This window comes from Falco naumanni, chromosome 1 (assembly GCF_017639655.2).
Source record: "Falco naumanni isolate bFalNau1 chromosome 1, bFalNau1.pat, whole genome shotgun sequence".
In the NCBI taxonomy this organism is placed as follows: domain Eukaryota; kingdom Metazoa; phylum Chordata; class Aves; order Falconiformes; family Falconidae; genus Falco; species Falco naumanni.
The window spans coordinates 19,297,829-19,313,469 of record NC_054054.1 but is presented as its reverse complement, the minus strand read 5'-3'; the positions used below and the strand labels follow the sequence as shown (position 1 = coordinate 19,313,469).

Genomic DNA, 15,641 nt, shown 5'->3' with positions numbered 1-15,641 from the left:
ACATGCCAGCATTTTGGTAACTCCCAGTCTGCAGGGCATAAAGCCAGCTCTTGCTGAATCCCTGCCGTATAGCCACGCTATCACATCTTCTGGAGGGGCGGTCTGTATTTGTACATTTTTCCATAACAAAGATGCACGAAGCCAGCACTGACGTTTTGCCCAGCTGCTTAGGACTGAGCAATGTCTATTCCTCCTCTGTGTAGGAACGGTCAGTGTCATGTACCCTACTGTGGCAAAGGCAATCCTGAAACAACTGCCTTCAGTATAGGCAGTACATAACCGAACCAGAGGATTAGGGGGTGACACTGAAATACTACCGGTATTTCCACTGACCAAACTACTATCTGTACAAGTGATTTTGGTGTACATATGTGTAGGCATATCCTCAGTACTTGGAAAGATTTTATGATCACTAACTAGTAAAAACATTTTCAACAGTGTAAAAAATACTTAAAATTGAACGCTGATTTATTTTGCTGCCAGGCACGTTCTTTAACAGACATGTACAGACAGTAGTTGTCAAGGAGTTATATATGGCAAACTGACCTGCATCTGCTCAGGGAGATGAGAGCCTAATGCACATATGGCATTATACAAGTTTACTAGCAAATGTATTACCCTTGTATGTTGAATAGCCCAGCTGTGCTGCTTTTTCTTATGGGCTGAAAGTAAAGGGCAACACTTTAGCATGCCCTGTTGGAAGGAGCAGAATGGGTTCTGGGAAACACCAGAGAGCCACGCCATAATCCTTGGGAGCAGAACAAAACAATCAATGTCATCTCCACAAATACCTGCTACAATAGGAGATTTCTAATTACTTACTATTTTTTTTAACTTTGGACCCTATCTTCTAAATTTTTTTCCAGTCACCTGTGCAAATTTAAATTTCAGTTTGCTCTGTGCATTTCCTCAATGTATATTAATTTACACCTCGCCTTTTATTGTGTTCAGTAGGTGAGCTATTAAAGGACAGTTATTTAGAAAAATATATTTTACTGTTGTATGGATCAGATCTTTCAAAACAAGTACTTCTGCAAAATAGGTCTATGCATGTTCAAAGTTCCTCCTTCCTGTACTGGCATTTCTTACAATTAGCCAAAAAAAACCCCAACCCAACAAAAAACGAAACTATAGTCTATAGCCCCAATCTAAAGAGCAAAGCATCATGCATTGCAGGAAACAAATAGCTGAGTAAATAACTGGAAATAGTTTAAATTTAAATATTTATTGTAGAAGGTTAAACACAAATATGTGGGTTTTGTTATTAAATATGTCCCTTTTATGAAGCATAGTGTTGTGTCTACGACGATGTAAGATACTTCAGCATGACTGATCTAACCTCAAAAGTGTTTATTTACGGTGAGTTATGCTGAAATATTCATGGACAGAAAGAAAGTAGTAAGGTTTAATTAACATATGTATCTGTGGGATACACAGATACATAAAATAGCAAGAAGTGCAATAATCTGTTGTTAGTAGCTTGCAGTTATTTCTGTCCTTAGGAGTAATTGAAATATACGGGCTGACAGAGTATCTTTACGGCTGGCTTGGGCATTGCAGTGTTTACTGGGGAATGGGAGTATGCGGTTGATTAACATTGGAAGTATCCATCTCTCCATGTAAATAGAGCATTGGAAGAAAGGATTATTTGGTGATGAAGCATAAAACCGTGATTTGGAAACTGGAGGTTCATTTCCCAGCTCTGTTACATGTTTTCTCAAAAGTAAAGCATCAGAGCACTCCATTTTGCCTCTTTTGCGGGCAGAGAAGTGAGCAGTAGAAGTTTCTCTCCCATTTTGCAAAGCACGTCCCAGAATCACAAGTCTTCTGTGGATACTGCTGGTTTGCTTTATATCCTAGTAAAAATCTGATTTTGCCATATTATACCTATATGCCACATATTTCATAGCGTAATCCCTATATCCACTGGGGCCTTGCAGGGACAGTATAGTACAAATAGAGACGGCGCCAGGATACGAGCTGAAGTTGGGCAATGTTTTGTAGGAATGCCACGGGTTGTGCTGTCAAACATCATACTACCACAAACCATATTCTCTCTGGCACTCATTTATTGATAAGTATTGTGTCCTAAATTATTCATGCGTTTTTTTATCCTCTTGTTCTGCATTTTGAGGGCTTCTCGCTTTTTCTAAGTACATTTCTTTTGCGGCGTAGTATTGTAAACAGTGATGATAATCAGCAAAAAGGCAGCAACAACCAAAAAAAAATGGAGGCACATCTTGTAGTTGGTTAGAAAATCATAAATACAGTGGAGTAGTCATACCTTCCGCCCACATGAATATCAAAGGATGGGCACCTCTAGATGAGGTGAACGTACGCGTGTCTTCAGCTGATAGTGCCTGCTGCACAATTAAGTTTAGTATCCTAGTAACAGCTGCCCATGCCTCCTCCAGCAGGGACGTGCAGTGAACTTTTAAAGGGCAGACTTCAGCATGCTGAATAAAAAGCAGCAGGCAGAAGGGCAAAGTCAAAAATTTAGAAAAAATGGCTGCAGGCTGTTTTGTGCGGGTTTTTTGAGAGCATTTCATTAAAGGAGCAGAAGGCTTGTGTGCCTTCTAAGCATTTAAGTAGTAGTGGAGTGTTTATGTGAAAGAACTTCAATAGAGCCAATAACATTTGCTAAAATAGCAGATCATGCCTGAATGCAACAGGTTTGACTGGAGCAGGGATCACAGTTCAGAAAGAAATTACAAGGGCAACATGAGGATCAAAGAGAAAAAGCTGAAGGACTTAACTAGACACAAGCTGCTCTGATACTGTCTGGTAGTACTCGTTTGCATATCTAAAGGTCAATCAAAGCAAGAATTACACATACACATAATGGCTTGGCTTTCAAGAGCCCTTCAGGCCTTTGTGTCTGCTCTTAGGTACTTCAGTCTAAGGACATTGGGGTAGGTAATGCACAGCCAAACGGAGACTTCGAATCTTTTGAAAAGGTCACATGGATTTTCATATCCTCATCAATATTTGAAATGCTATGTGTTCATTTTAGGAAATTATAATTTTCTTTTATGAAGGCAAATACACTTCTAAAACAATGTGATAGGATTTTCTCTTGGCTTTGTGTATGTGTCTGTATGCATGTATTTTTTTCCTAATCTTCCCTTTACCTGCAGTTCTTAGTTGCATATTTTCTGTGGTCAAGCCATTTAACCTTCAGCAAACCTGATCTGAGCATGTGTGAAAAGGTTGTGCTAGTGAGAAAATGTGATTAGGACACATGATAGTTCTCTGGTTGTAAATCCTCTTGATACTAATGGGAGAGGGACCTCACTGGAGTATGACACAGCAAGCAAAAAGCACCAAACAACAGCCTGCTGGACCATACCCTATGAATATTCAGTTCAAGCCCTGTTCAAGATTAAATAGCTACAGACAGTAAAGAGCCAGAGACAACATTAGCTTTAGCAATTATCTGAAGTGCCACAGTCCACATGTTCAAAATTAGTATAATTTTAAGTGTCAGGCACCTTAATTTGTAGTTCTTCTTAGATTATGCATGTCTATTCAATCCATGGAAACTATGTTTACAAACATTATGTGGGTTGTAATGGCAAGTACTTGAAAACTAAAACAGATTAGATTGTTGATTGTGCTTTTAACTTCAGCTCTGCCTCTTTGTCCACCCACGAGATCTCTGTGGCAAAATATAAACTGCTTGTGCTTCGAGCAAGCACAGCTGGGAGTGCTGAGACAAATACAAACCTGGTGTTTCTTCAATATAGGGAGGGTAAAGGCAAATTAAGTAACATTCTTTGAACGTAATACTTTTCTATGTGTTAGTTTCTTGGCCATCTTTTTAAAAAGTAAATCAAAATAACTTTTCTGCACAATTACACATGTGTATATGGTCCATGGAACCCATCCTGCTAAGATAATGCCTTTTCCTGAGGTTTTAAACCTAGTTCTTAATAGAGTATCACTGTTTGCTGGCTGCCAGCTACAGGATAAAGTTGGATATAAATTTTTCTGAGGTGTGTTATTAGACATGGTCCTGGGCAACTGGCTTCAGGTGGGGCTTGAGCAGGGGGCTTGGACTTCTAGAAGTCCCTTTCAACCTCAGCCATTCTGTGATTCTGTTAAGACTAATAATATATTTTATATGTTTTATGATAGCGTGCCAATGAAAAATGATTGCTTGTTCATGTAAAGTCCCAGACTGTCTCTGTTTTACTTTCCTTCTTGAAGAAATCAGTCTGAGATTGTGAAAAATAACCCAGCCTGCTAGATTTCTCTTCTGTCTCTCTCTCCCTCTCTCTTTTTTGATAATAGCTGTCATCTTTCTGGAGAATCCTGGAATGACTGAGATGCCAGGCCAAGAACAGGAGGTAAAAGAAATATTAATGCCTACCTAACATAAATGTGAATGACACAGTACATTTTTTAAGGATGAATTTAACAAGTTCTATCTTCTTGGAGGAATATTTCTGGTTTTGTTTTTTTTTTGTGTGTATGTGTGTCTGGTTAAATCCCTCTCTAAGGGTATCAGGATGGCCTCATATGAGTCATAACAAACTTCAGCAAGCTTTTAAATTTTTATATTATTTTTAGGGGCTTGTTTTAATTTATTGAGTTTTGATCTTTCTGCTGTTTTAGAATTACTGTGAATGAATATAATTGGAAACAAAGTAATTTTCATAACAAAGAACTTTTCTAGGATTATTTTTATTGCAATCTTACATTCAAATGAATGCGTGCTTTATTTCTTCCTAAATTTCAGAGATTCTTTTTCAAAATGTCATAGAAGTTAAGTTGTGTTATGGCAACATAACAGTAGCTTAAGGTGTTCTTAAGGAATCTAAAGATTTAAATGTACCAAACACAGGCTTCCTACAGCTGATCCTAATACTGTCCTGGTTTCAGCTGGGATACAGGTTTTCTTCTTAGGAGCTGGTACAGTGCTGTTTTGGATTTCATAGGGGCAGGGGGTAGGTACTTAGTTGCTGGCTGGGGTTAAACCACGACATCGTGATTTAACCCTAGCCAGCAACCAAGCCCCACACAGCCACTCACTTGTAAAACTCAGGGGTTGAGATAAGAACAATTTAATAGGGAAAGCAAAAGCCACGCACACAAGCAAAGCAAAACAAGGAATTCATCCACCACTTCCCGTGGGCAGGCAGGTGCTCAGCCATCTCCAGGAAAGCCGGGCTCCATCATGCATAACAGTTACTCAGGAAGACAAACACCATAATGCCAGATTTCCCTCTCCCTCTCCTTCCTTCTTCTTCCCCCAGTTTATATACCCAGCATGACGTCCCATGGTCTGGAATACCCCTTTGGCTAGTTCAGGTCAGCTGTCCTGGCTGTGTCCCCTCCTAATTTCTTGTGCCCCTCCAGCCCTCTCGCCGGATGGGCCCAAGAAACCAAGTCCTTGACTTAGTATAAATATTGCCCAGCAACAACTAAAACCTTATCAACGTTGTTCTCACATCATAGCCAAAACACAGCACTGTACCAGCTACTAAGAAGAAAACTAACTCTATCCCAGCTGAAACCAGGATACATGACAATTCAAAAGATTAAAAAATACACCTTTCAGGCTTCATGAAATGAAAATATAAATTAAAAGTACGGTGCCAAGAGTAGTCATAATGTTTACCCCTAAAATGTCAGTTTTTTCAATGAATTTCTCCAGTGCTTGTTTTCACATGTGACAACTGTTACATTATGTCTTAAAGAATGAGCACACATCACAGGGGAGAAGTTTATAAAGTTTTTGAAAAACTTTATAAAGAAGAATTATCATGCAAGACTGTGTCTCTTAACTTGTTACCAGGTCTTGTTAGGTATTTGCCTGTCTGTAGAGAAAGCATGTACATTCTGGAGCTGCATCCTGGCTTGTGTACTAACCACCTAGGCTTTAAATCAATACCAATGAGCCAGGGAGAGAAATGCACCTTCTAGCGCTTTCTGAAAACTAACGAAAGCCTGAAGGTGCTGTATATCTGTGCTGGGGGGAGCGGGGGAGAGGGACAGAGAGAATTGGGGAAGTAAACCAGAAATGTGGTTGCTGAAGTTCCTGGGTGCTGAGATTGTAAGAAAGTCTGGAATGAATTGGACTGCAAGATCATGCAGCAAATTTTGTCTGTCTGGCAGTGGACAGACAGTAACAGATACATAAGAGAATAGCATCAGAACAGAAGTGCCCAGATTCTAATAATTCATATTTTAAGAACTTCCCAAAACAGAGGTTGTAGCCACATCTTGGAATGTAATAAATTTTTAGACTTTAGACTCTCTCCTTCAAAGATTTTGCCCCCTTCGGACTGTGTGCATGATGATTTTGTCTGGCACCTTGTACTCTTGTGTTACAAGAACAGTGACTAATATTTTTCCTTTGCACTTTATCCATGCCATTCATGATTTAATAGATCTCCTAATTTGTTGTTTCTGTAGGGAATACTCTGCCAGCTGCCTCTCTGGCACCTCAAAGGGATTTTCGGCTTTGATTGTTGCAGTGTCAGAGAGCAAGAGAGTGTTCTAGGTAGGCAGGACCGAGTCTATTTTAAGATCTATACGAGTGCTTTGGGGAATGTTCCAAATTACGATGATCCAGCAAAATTATAATTAACTTGATGTCTTGTGTGCCTGAAATAGGACCAGAACTTTTAAATTTGTTGGTGTTGAACAATGCTTTAACTGGCCAAAAGGACTGCTGCTCAAAATGACATCCACGTTTAGTTTAATAAGCAAAACTGTTGTTACTTGGGAAATGTTTGTGTGCTGGCACGTGTGTTTGAAGGTGGATTAGCACTTGCCGATGATGCACACTTGCCTGGGGCTGTAACATGCTCTTTGTTTCTGAGACTCCAGGGATAAGAGGACAGAGGACACACTCCCAGGGACTGTTTCTGTCACAGATACAGATGCCTCTCATGTCCCTTAACTTTTGATTACCTCTGTGCTGGTAGTCATTTTGTTGAGGATCAGAGGTTGATCATCTCCTCATGTATGGTCTTAGTTCAGAGCTAGAACATGAGCTGCAACTGGGGGAAGACATCTGGATTTGAGTTAACCTTCAAGCCAATCCATGTGAAGGCAGGTGTCATGATCTGTTTGGGTGTCTCAAATTCACAGAACAACATACTTTGTAAATTAAACTTTACTTTATGGGCTCTTTAGGAAAAATTATAAACAATAAACAGGGCTAACACGAGTTCACTAATTTGTAAATTAATTTATGAAGCTTCTAACTCACAAGTTCTCTAATTTATAACTCACAACTTGTAACTTGTGCACCTGTGAGCAAAATAGTTACTGAGCTGATGAGAGCGCTCATCCTTCCTCCTCCATTGTGGTGCAAGCATCCCCTATATCATATTGAGAGGCACAAAAGCCTTGGCAGCTGTTGGATCCACCTCAAACTCCTTTTTTTTTTTTTTTTTTTTTTTTTTTTAATAAACTGATGTATTCTTACATTCCAGCTTGGAAGTTTGGTTTGTACCATTTCCATGAGTTCCTGGATTCTGAAGAAACTGCTGATCAATATGCAAGGCTGATGGCTGCAGGAGCTGCAGATGGTAATGGCTGTATAAGGACCATTATTCTGGCCACCATGTCCTGCCTACCGGTGACCCTCACTTTCACCTAATGGTGCTGTCCCCAGCGTACCTCAGGCCTTAGCATGAGCTGCGTGTTAGCCAGCTTCTGAGCAGGAGCTGAGTTAACAGTCACAGCAGGGTGTGAGAAGTAGCATGATTTCTCCACCCAGGGTTTTTTTGAGTGCAATCGGGCACTTCAGGGTGTGTGCTTAAAACAAGCTCTGCTTTGGAGAGCTGGGTAAAGCCCACAGCCTGTCAGGTGGGGACAGAGAAGCTTTTGTCTCAGAAGCTGAGGAAAACAGATAATCTGTGGATTGCTGATGAAAGATCAGTGCCTACAGGTCATTGGTTAAGGTAGTTTTAATTTGTTTATGGTTTTGTTTTAAAAAAAGCAATAATAGTATTATAGTCCTTGACTGCTTAAGACAGGTCATAAATCATTAAAAACTCTTTTGATTTTGATGTATTTTTTGATTTGTGAATGAAGTAAATCCTTGTTGGCTTTTAACAGTGTTAAAGATTTCAGAAAGCAAACCAGGTAAACCAAATAATTTGGTTTTTTTCAATTTCTTATTTTTTTCAGTTGCGTTTGCATCCTGAAATTTTTGCTTGGGTAAGTAAAGATGACATTAAGGATTATAAAATTGTTGTTGGAGGTGTTGCCAGATGAAGTAAGCAATCGTGGTCTAGCTAATAAGAATAGACAACATTTGTAGCAACCTTGATATTATTGCAGAAAGACTTATGTATAAAAATTGCTGCCGTTACAACCAGTCTCTTTCATCGTATATATATATCTATGTGGATTTGAACTTCATACACTGGTAACTGAGTAGTCTCTGAACTGCTCTCCTGTCTCCATACCTGTGCTATTTATGCTTTGGTTAATGGAAAATATAAAAAATATTTTATATCCTTCTTTGTCTGCTTTACCTGTATTAGTCTCAGTGGTGGTAAATCACAGCTTTTTTTCATTCATTAATGACCATTTCTTGAGGATTTTGTTAGGTCTGTTGTTAAGAATTGGTTTCTCATAAAACATTGTGAGAATGTATTTGCTTGTGTCAAATACTTATTCTGGTAATTTATGAGCACTGTGCATGGATTAAGAACAACAAAAGCAGGAAAGGAGAATAATTAAAAGCTATATTTAGTATAATGAGGCATTTTTAGCTTAAAGGGAACTGGTTAAAACATTTAGCTCTCTCTGAACCCTGTGTTTGTATGTACAAACACACAGAACCAGAGGCAGCCTTCTCTAAAGTAATGGGATTAGACTCCTGAGTTTATATGAGCCACTAAAACTTCATGTTACCCAATGATTTTTAAACAGAATGATAAAACAGAAGACATCTTATTAAAGAGAGATCTTGGCATCCGTAAAACTATGATGTTTTTAGGATTTTCATTGTTCGGCAAGAGAAATCATGTTAATTGGATATGAAATTTCCATAACCCCTGGAATTCCACAGGCCGATATTTAGGCTCTTTTAAAACCTATCTGGCTAGCCTCTGTGATGTGCCTGGTTCAGGAAGTCCTTCCATGGACACTGTTCTGGCTGAGAAGAAGCTCACTTGGAAAGTGCAGTCCCCAGCCTGGCTGTTCTCATTCAGTGAAATAGGCAGAACCATGAAGGGGGTGCTGAGTGCCAGGAGCTCACCAGTGGCAAGCACAGGACTGGCTTTGCCACTCACTGGAAAAAAAAATTGCATCTGCAGGTGTATGATCACTGTTGCTCCCACTGAAATAAGCATACCTAATGGTAGCAACGTGAGCAGGGCTGGTGGCCAAACAAATGCAAAATAATGGGGTAAAAGCATTCATTAATAAGAAAGAATTCCTTCCAAATTATGTGTTGTCCACATATTTCCAAGGTTTTTTTAAGAAACTACTTAACTATCACTACAAAAGGATAGTGTCCATCTGTGAGGGGGATTTGAAGTAGAAGCAGAACAAAGCTCATTTTATAATGTCTATGAAACAAACCAACAAAGCCAGCAGAAATGAAACTGTTCTTTCTTCTGAGACACTGATGCTTTCCAGGGCAAGCTGATTTTTCAAAATATAGGAAAACAAACTGGGACTTTATAACGGAAAGCAATTAGTTTTAGTTCTGGGTAGCATCAAGTCTGCTTCTTTTACTGCTATAGATCAGAACTTGCTACCTGGAAAACAAAAGAACACCACAAACCCAGCACCAAGAAACAAACAAGCTAAACCCCAAGCCCCATAAGCAGTTCAAAGGCAGTCTGTCACATATCTTTGCTATTATTTTAGGAGTATTCTGTAGATACCCAGCATTACTGAGAACTTTGAAGATGTGTGAATTCAACATGAGATTATGAGGGCCACCTGCTGAAGAGATTTGGGTAAGATACTTGCAATTAGTTGGGAGATCTGAAAAAAATGAGAGACTGACACTTGCTTTCCAAAGCTACAGGAAATTGTCTGGCCCTGAGCACTTCAGGAAAAAAAAAAAACAAACAAAAAACCAAACCAAAAAATACACAATGAAGACCCCTCCCTAGATCTGGGAGAGGCACGTGTCAACAAGTGGTTTCAGCTTGGTCAGAAACTGAGACTGGACACCCTCATTAGAACCATTCAGACACTCCCCTGCTTGCTGTAGGGGGCTCTCTGGTGTGATGACAGCACAACATCAGCAACTGGGGATGTTATCGGGTGTAAGGGGCGGATAGGGAAAAGCACCCCAGAAACTCTGCTGCAGATCAGTCCCCAGCTGGAAATCCCATTTGCTGGAGCTCTTGCAGACCACAGAGCTGTAATTCTGCAGAAGTCAGAGGGAATAATACCCTAGGGACAGAGGACAGTAATTGATTTGAAGTCTCTTTGATGAATGGTTGCAGCACCTCATGAAACCTAGGTGTTTCTCTTCCATGACTTTTCTTCATCCAGAATGCCTGGTGATTGGACTAAGTTTCGGTGAAATCTCAGATAACAATAAAGGTCATTTTGTAATCAAATGACATTATTTGTAGTATAAATTACACATTTTTTTAACAGAAAGTTGTGTTCTCATAACCTTACAAAAAGTGAATATTTTTTATCACCTCCAAAGTTGATCCAAAATTTTATGGCATTTCTGAATATGCAACCACTCAGTACAATACCTCTAGATGTTAAAAATTTAATAATTGGCTGCTATACTACAGCATGAATTTAGAGATATTTTAGTCTGAAAAGAAGAGCTACTAGACCAAAAATGTCTTTATAAATATTCTTATTTTCTAGTTTAGAAGATCCAGTTTAAATCACGTTTTAAGTTGTTAAAATGTCAAAACATTCCTGTTAACAGTCATCATAGAAAGATTATTATTTTACTCTATTATCTAAATCACACTTGGCTGTTGCAGGTGAACAAGGCTACTGACCTTGAGTTTGTACATAATCTTCAAAGGACATCTCTCCAGTACACTTTGTTTAAGGCAGTCCACAACCCTGGACATACGACTTTTCTGAGTAATAGTGAGTTAGATCTGGTAGGAAACTTTCTGTACCTTTTGTGAGCATCATCGAGCAGCTGAATATTGACAAAACAGCCTCTCAGAGAAAAAAAATAATTGTTTTTTATAACCATCTGTAAGTGTGGCTTTTTTGGGAGAAGGACAAGGAATAATTTATTTATACTTTAAGTGTTCCAGGAATTTAGGATGTGTCTTTCTAATGTATTTTTATACTTATATATAGTACATCACAATAATATATCTATATCTAGATAATTCATAATAGTAATTATAATATGTGCAACAAACTGAAGCAGAGAGATCCTATCAGATAAGTTCCTCTTTCAGTAATTTTGTAGGGCTGAGAGATTGTTTACAAAATTTGGATCAAGATTAACTTTGAAATGTTTACTGCTCACTAAAATTTGATACCATGTCACCCTACACAATAGCGGGATGTGTGTTTCTGCCTGGTTGTCAGTTTTGCTCACACCTTTTAAGAGGCTCATAAACATTCACTGATTTCAGTGGGAAAAGTGAATACAGAGAACTTGGCAGAACTGAGCTGTTGCTCCAAAGGGCAAGGTCAGTGTTGCAGTCATGGACCTGTTCTGGAGTAGCTGCTGTAAAATATTCAGCAGCTGAGAGACTTGGATAATCCACAGGTAAGATTAGATCAGTAAACCCAGTGTTTTTTAAACAAAAACTTTAGAGTATTGCTTCATTTACTTTTTTTCTTATTTTTTTCTCTTTGCAGTCCTTCCAGGTAATTTATCAAAATGGAGTTGTCAACTAAAACCTAGCATTATTTTGGCTGTGGATGATGCTTAATGCATGGAGGAGGAGGGAAAAGGTAAAAACAAATTCAAATGGGCCTTGGAAAAAGTATGGATAATAGACCACCTAATACGCTATGCAAAAATGCTTTGCACTATGCAAACTTTTCTTTGTGAGGTAGTAAATTATCTTTTTGCCTTGAGTGGAATTGGTCATATGCACGTAATAGTGCACTAATGTGAGTATGGATATGTACAATCTGTCACCACTTGGGTTTGAAAACAGGATGAGCATTGGGAGTTTTTGAATTTTTTTTTTATTTATCCTGGCCCACTCATCTCTCCTGACCCAGTTGTGCTAGAAGATTTATTCATGGGGAGCTAAAGGATTACCCAGTCCAAGGATTCTCTTGTCAATGGTGCAAGACAACTATTAATGCAAATTAACAGTAAGATGTTATGGATTATGGAATTGCTCAGGTGGTGGCAAGGCACATATGAATTTTGAGAGAAAAGAGAATAGAGACATTGTAGATGCCCACAGGTAGTTTTGTCCTTGCATGGCAATTGCCATGAAAGCACAGAAGTGTTTGTGGGGAACATTCATGCTGGCATTTTTAGTGAATGAGAGCCCAAAATTTGATACACAGTGGGGAGCAGTAAGCTGGGTAGAAAGATAGGCTACGAAAGAGAGATTAAGCTGTTTGAACCGATAGCAGTGAAAAGTACTGAGGTCCCAGGCTAAGTCTGGCCTGGGTAATTATTCACTTTGCCCTTCCCTTGAAACAATCCATTTCTATGATGGAGATCTTTCTGACAGAAGTATAACCATGTTCGTTTTCCCATGGGTTGTTCTTTGTGGCCTATTTATAGATTATATTTTTAGCTGTGGCAGTACAAGGTACTCCATGTTTTGCAGTTATAAATGTGTGTGTGGTTCTCTCGTGTAAATGAAAGCCTGAAGTGCATGTTCAAGCCATTTTCTCACATGCCTTTAAATCAGGAAGTTAACAAGGATAATAAGTTACTGGAACACTTAAGCTATTCAAGTCTAGTCTAACTTAGTATTTATAATATATCACATTTATCAAAGTGATAAGATCTGTCAAAACTAAAGGTTATTCAAAAGGATTCATCTCCATTAATAGCTCCATGAGTACTGGAGTTCATAACACCTCAGTTCCTGAGCTCTTGTATCTCGTGACTGGACTGTTTACTGCAGCGGGAACATCAGAAAGTGTGTCTCCCTGCTTCACACATCTGTTCTTTCCCAGGTTGGTTTTGTGATGTCTCATAGAGATGAGCTAACACAGTAGCCTTTCCCTTAACTTGGGGAAAGAGCACTAATTTGGAACCTCTGTCCTCCATTCTGCCAGTTAATGAAACTGTAGAGATAGTTTGGGTTTGGCTTGGTTTGAAAGTGGCCACTGGATCCAAAATTTATTACAGGATACTGAAGGACAGGCAGGCAGACACTGCAACAGGGAAACAAGGCAGAAAAGATAATTAGTCCTTAACCCGCTGTAAGGGGATTCTGCCTACCCAGACACTCTTTGATAGCTTCACATGTCAGAGATACATTTCCCGTCTCAGTATGGAAGAAATGCCCAGTAATGGATATTTCAACTTTTCAAAAGGCGTTTTAAACAGCTTCTGTTTCTGCATACTTCTTAAAATATAAGTTATAGTTAAGCTTTTACTATTGATGTGTTCAGTTCTGAATTGCCTTTGGGAAGTCCTCAGAGAAGGTTACTGCCTTTAGTGGTGAAATGGAAAATCAAAAACCTAACTGTCAGTGTGGCATTCACATCCCGCAAATTCCCTGAGACGTTGCTGATACCTTTGGTTTCTTCCAGTGGCACACAGGAGCATGAGATAAAGCTCTTGATATGCAGAGCTGCCAACTTTTCCTGCAGATCTAGAAAAAACGTGTTGTAGAATGATGTGATTTCTGAACAATGCATTACCTAGTTCAGCATGTAGCCTTCCTTGGGAAGGAATGATTTATACATCAATGCCAATAGAAAAGATATTAACTATAGAGCATTTTGCTTAGGACTCATTGAGTCATAATTTGAGTCTGATTTGTAGCTACTATAAGTAATAATACTTTCATCAAAGTAAATGTTGCTACAGTAGTTTGTAAACTGCATATAATATTCATTAATCAAGACACAATAATGTACGTAGCCAAAGTCATGCTAAAGCAGAGAAGTAACAAGCTCCTGCTTTAATAAGGCAGTAATTGAAATAGACAAGAAACACAAGTAAAAGAAAAAGTTACATGCATGTTGGTTGTTAAGTTTGTTGTTTTGTTGTTGTTTTTTTAAATGACTGAGTAAGGTGGAAGGATCAGCCTTGGTTCAGTTAATGTTTCAACATATATAGCGCTTCTTATGCAAGCAGTTTTGTTTCACTGAAGTCTGGGTGTTTGTGCCGCCTTTATTTTTTGCATTTGAAGTCTGCTATTAAGTTTCAGACCCTAAAGGGGAATAAATTCACTTATTTCCTAACCTAGTTAGAGGGCTGGAAACAGTGTTTAAAACAGAATTTTAAAATAAATGTCTGTAATTCATGCACTTTCTAATATGAGAAATTCATAAATTGGGACATCTAGTGCTCAGAAAATGGTAAAAATAGAGATATTTTATGAGATAAATGAGTACAAACCTAACTCTATAGAAATACATCACATTAGGAGACTCGTTTTGGAGTTCATTAGAAAAATGTTGACTGTTTTGTTATTAAAAGCCAGTCCCCCCTACAATAAAAAAGACCTAATTGTTTAAAGATAGTCCTACTGCCATGCACTTTTCATGATTACTGGAATAAAAAAAAAATAATAACTGAAGCAGCTGACTGTAGGCCTACATACCACTGAATGACTACCAAAAAAAAGAAAACAAAACCTTTTTTTTGTGACCCATCTTATCCCAGAGACATTTCTTGCATTATGTAGACATTATTCTTCCTTTCTGTATTGCAGAAATCTCATCCATAGAAAGCATGATATTTGCTTTCTTTTTTCTTCTATGATTTTGTTTATACATGTAGGGTCATTCAGACTACCATGAATACAAATTCTTCTGAGCTCTTTGAAAAGGACAAGAATGGAGGGATATGCCAAAAATAATGAATGTCAAATGTTTCCTGTAGCTAAAATAATTCTTGGTTCCTCTGCAGTTTAGAGTTGCAGCTTTGCAGAACTCATCCAGTTCATAAACTTTCCCATGTTCAAAAATTCATATCCAATCAGGAAGATTTCACCTCATTTTTGCATACATATGCATATCTATTATGTACCTATACCATAAATCTGATTTTATTTTTACTGCTTCTAGATTTCTCTAAATAGCAGATTATGAAATACAAAGATTTTAATTTAAAGGAAAGGAAATATGAAGGGTATTGGTCTATCAGTCTTGACTCCAGCAACTACTGAATCAAGACTTAAACAGTCAGGTGACATAAGTGAAAAAGAGTGTATAAATGATGCTGTGTCCAATTCTGGGCTCCCTAGTTCGAGGGACAGGGAACTGCTGGAGAGGGGCCAGCAAAGGGCTATAAAGATGATGAGGGACTGGAGCATGTCCCTTGTGAGGACAGGCTGAGAGAGCTGGGCCTGTTGAGCCTGGAGGAGGCTTGAGAGAGGATCTTATCAATATCTACAAATATCTTAAGGGCGAGTACCAAGAGGATGGGTCCAGGCTCTTTTCAGTGGTGCCCTGTGACAGGACACTGAGCATCAGGCACAAACTGCAACACAGTAAGTTCCTTCTGAATATGAGGAAGAACTTCTTTACCTTGAAGGTGCACTGGACCAGGCTGGCCAGAG

At 38.7% G+C, this 15,641-nt stretch overlaps 1 long non-coding RNA gene across 6 annotated transcripts in view; it reads left to right on the top strand.

The window, feature by feature from the left end:
• The window catches only part of LOC121083379, a 56,361-nt gene that overhangs the window by 23,827 nt on the left and 16,893 nt on the right, over positions 1-15,641 (top strand). For 4 of the 6 annotated variants that reach the window (XR_005826341.1, XR_005826337.1, XR_005826334.1 and 1 more), the window contains 6 exons: positions 4,294-4,349; positions 6,421-6,508; positions 7,449-7,544; positions 8,149-8,178; positions 11,559-11,695; positions 11,797-11,883. This is a non-coding gene — a long non-coding RNA (uncharacterized LOC121083379). The remainder of the gene's footprint in view (positions 1-4,293; positions 4,350-6,420; positions 6,509-7,448; positions 7,545-8,148; positions 8,179-11,558; positions 11,696-11,796; positions 11,884-15,641) is intronic. The other 2 variants (XR_005826342.1, XR_005826335.1) reach the window with 2 other exon arrangements.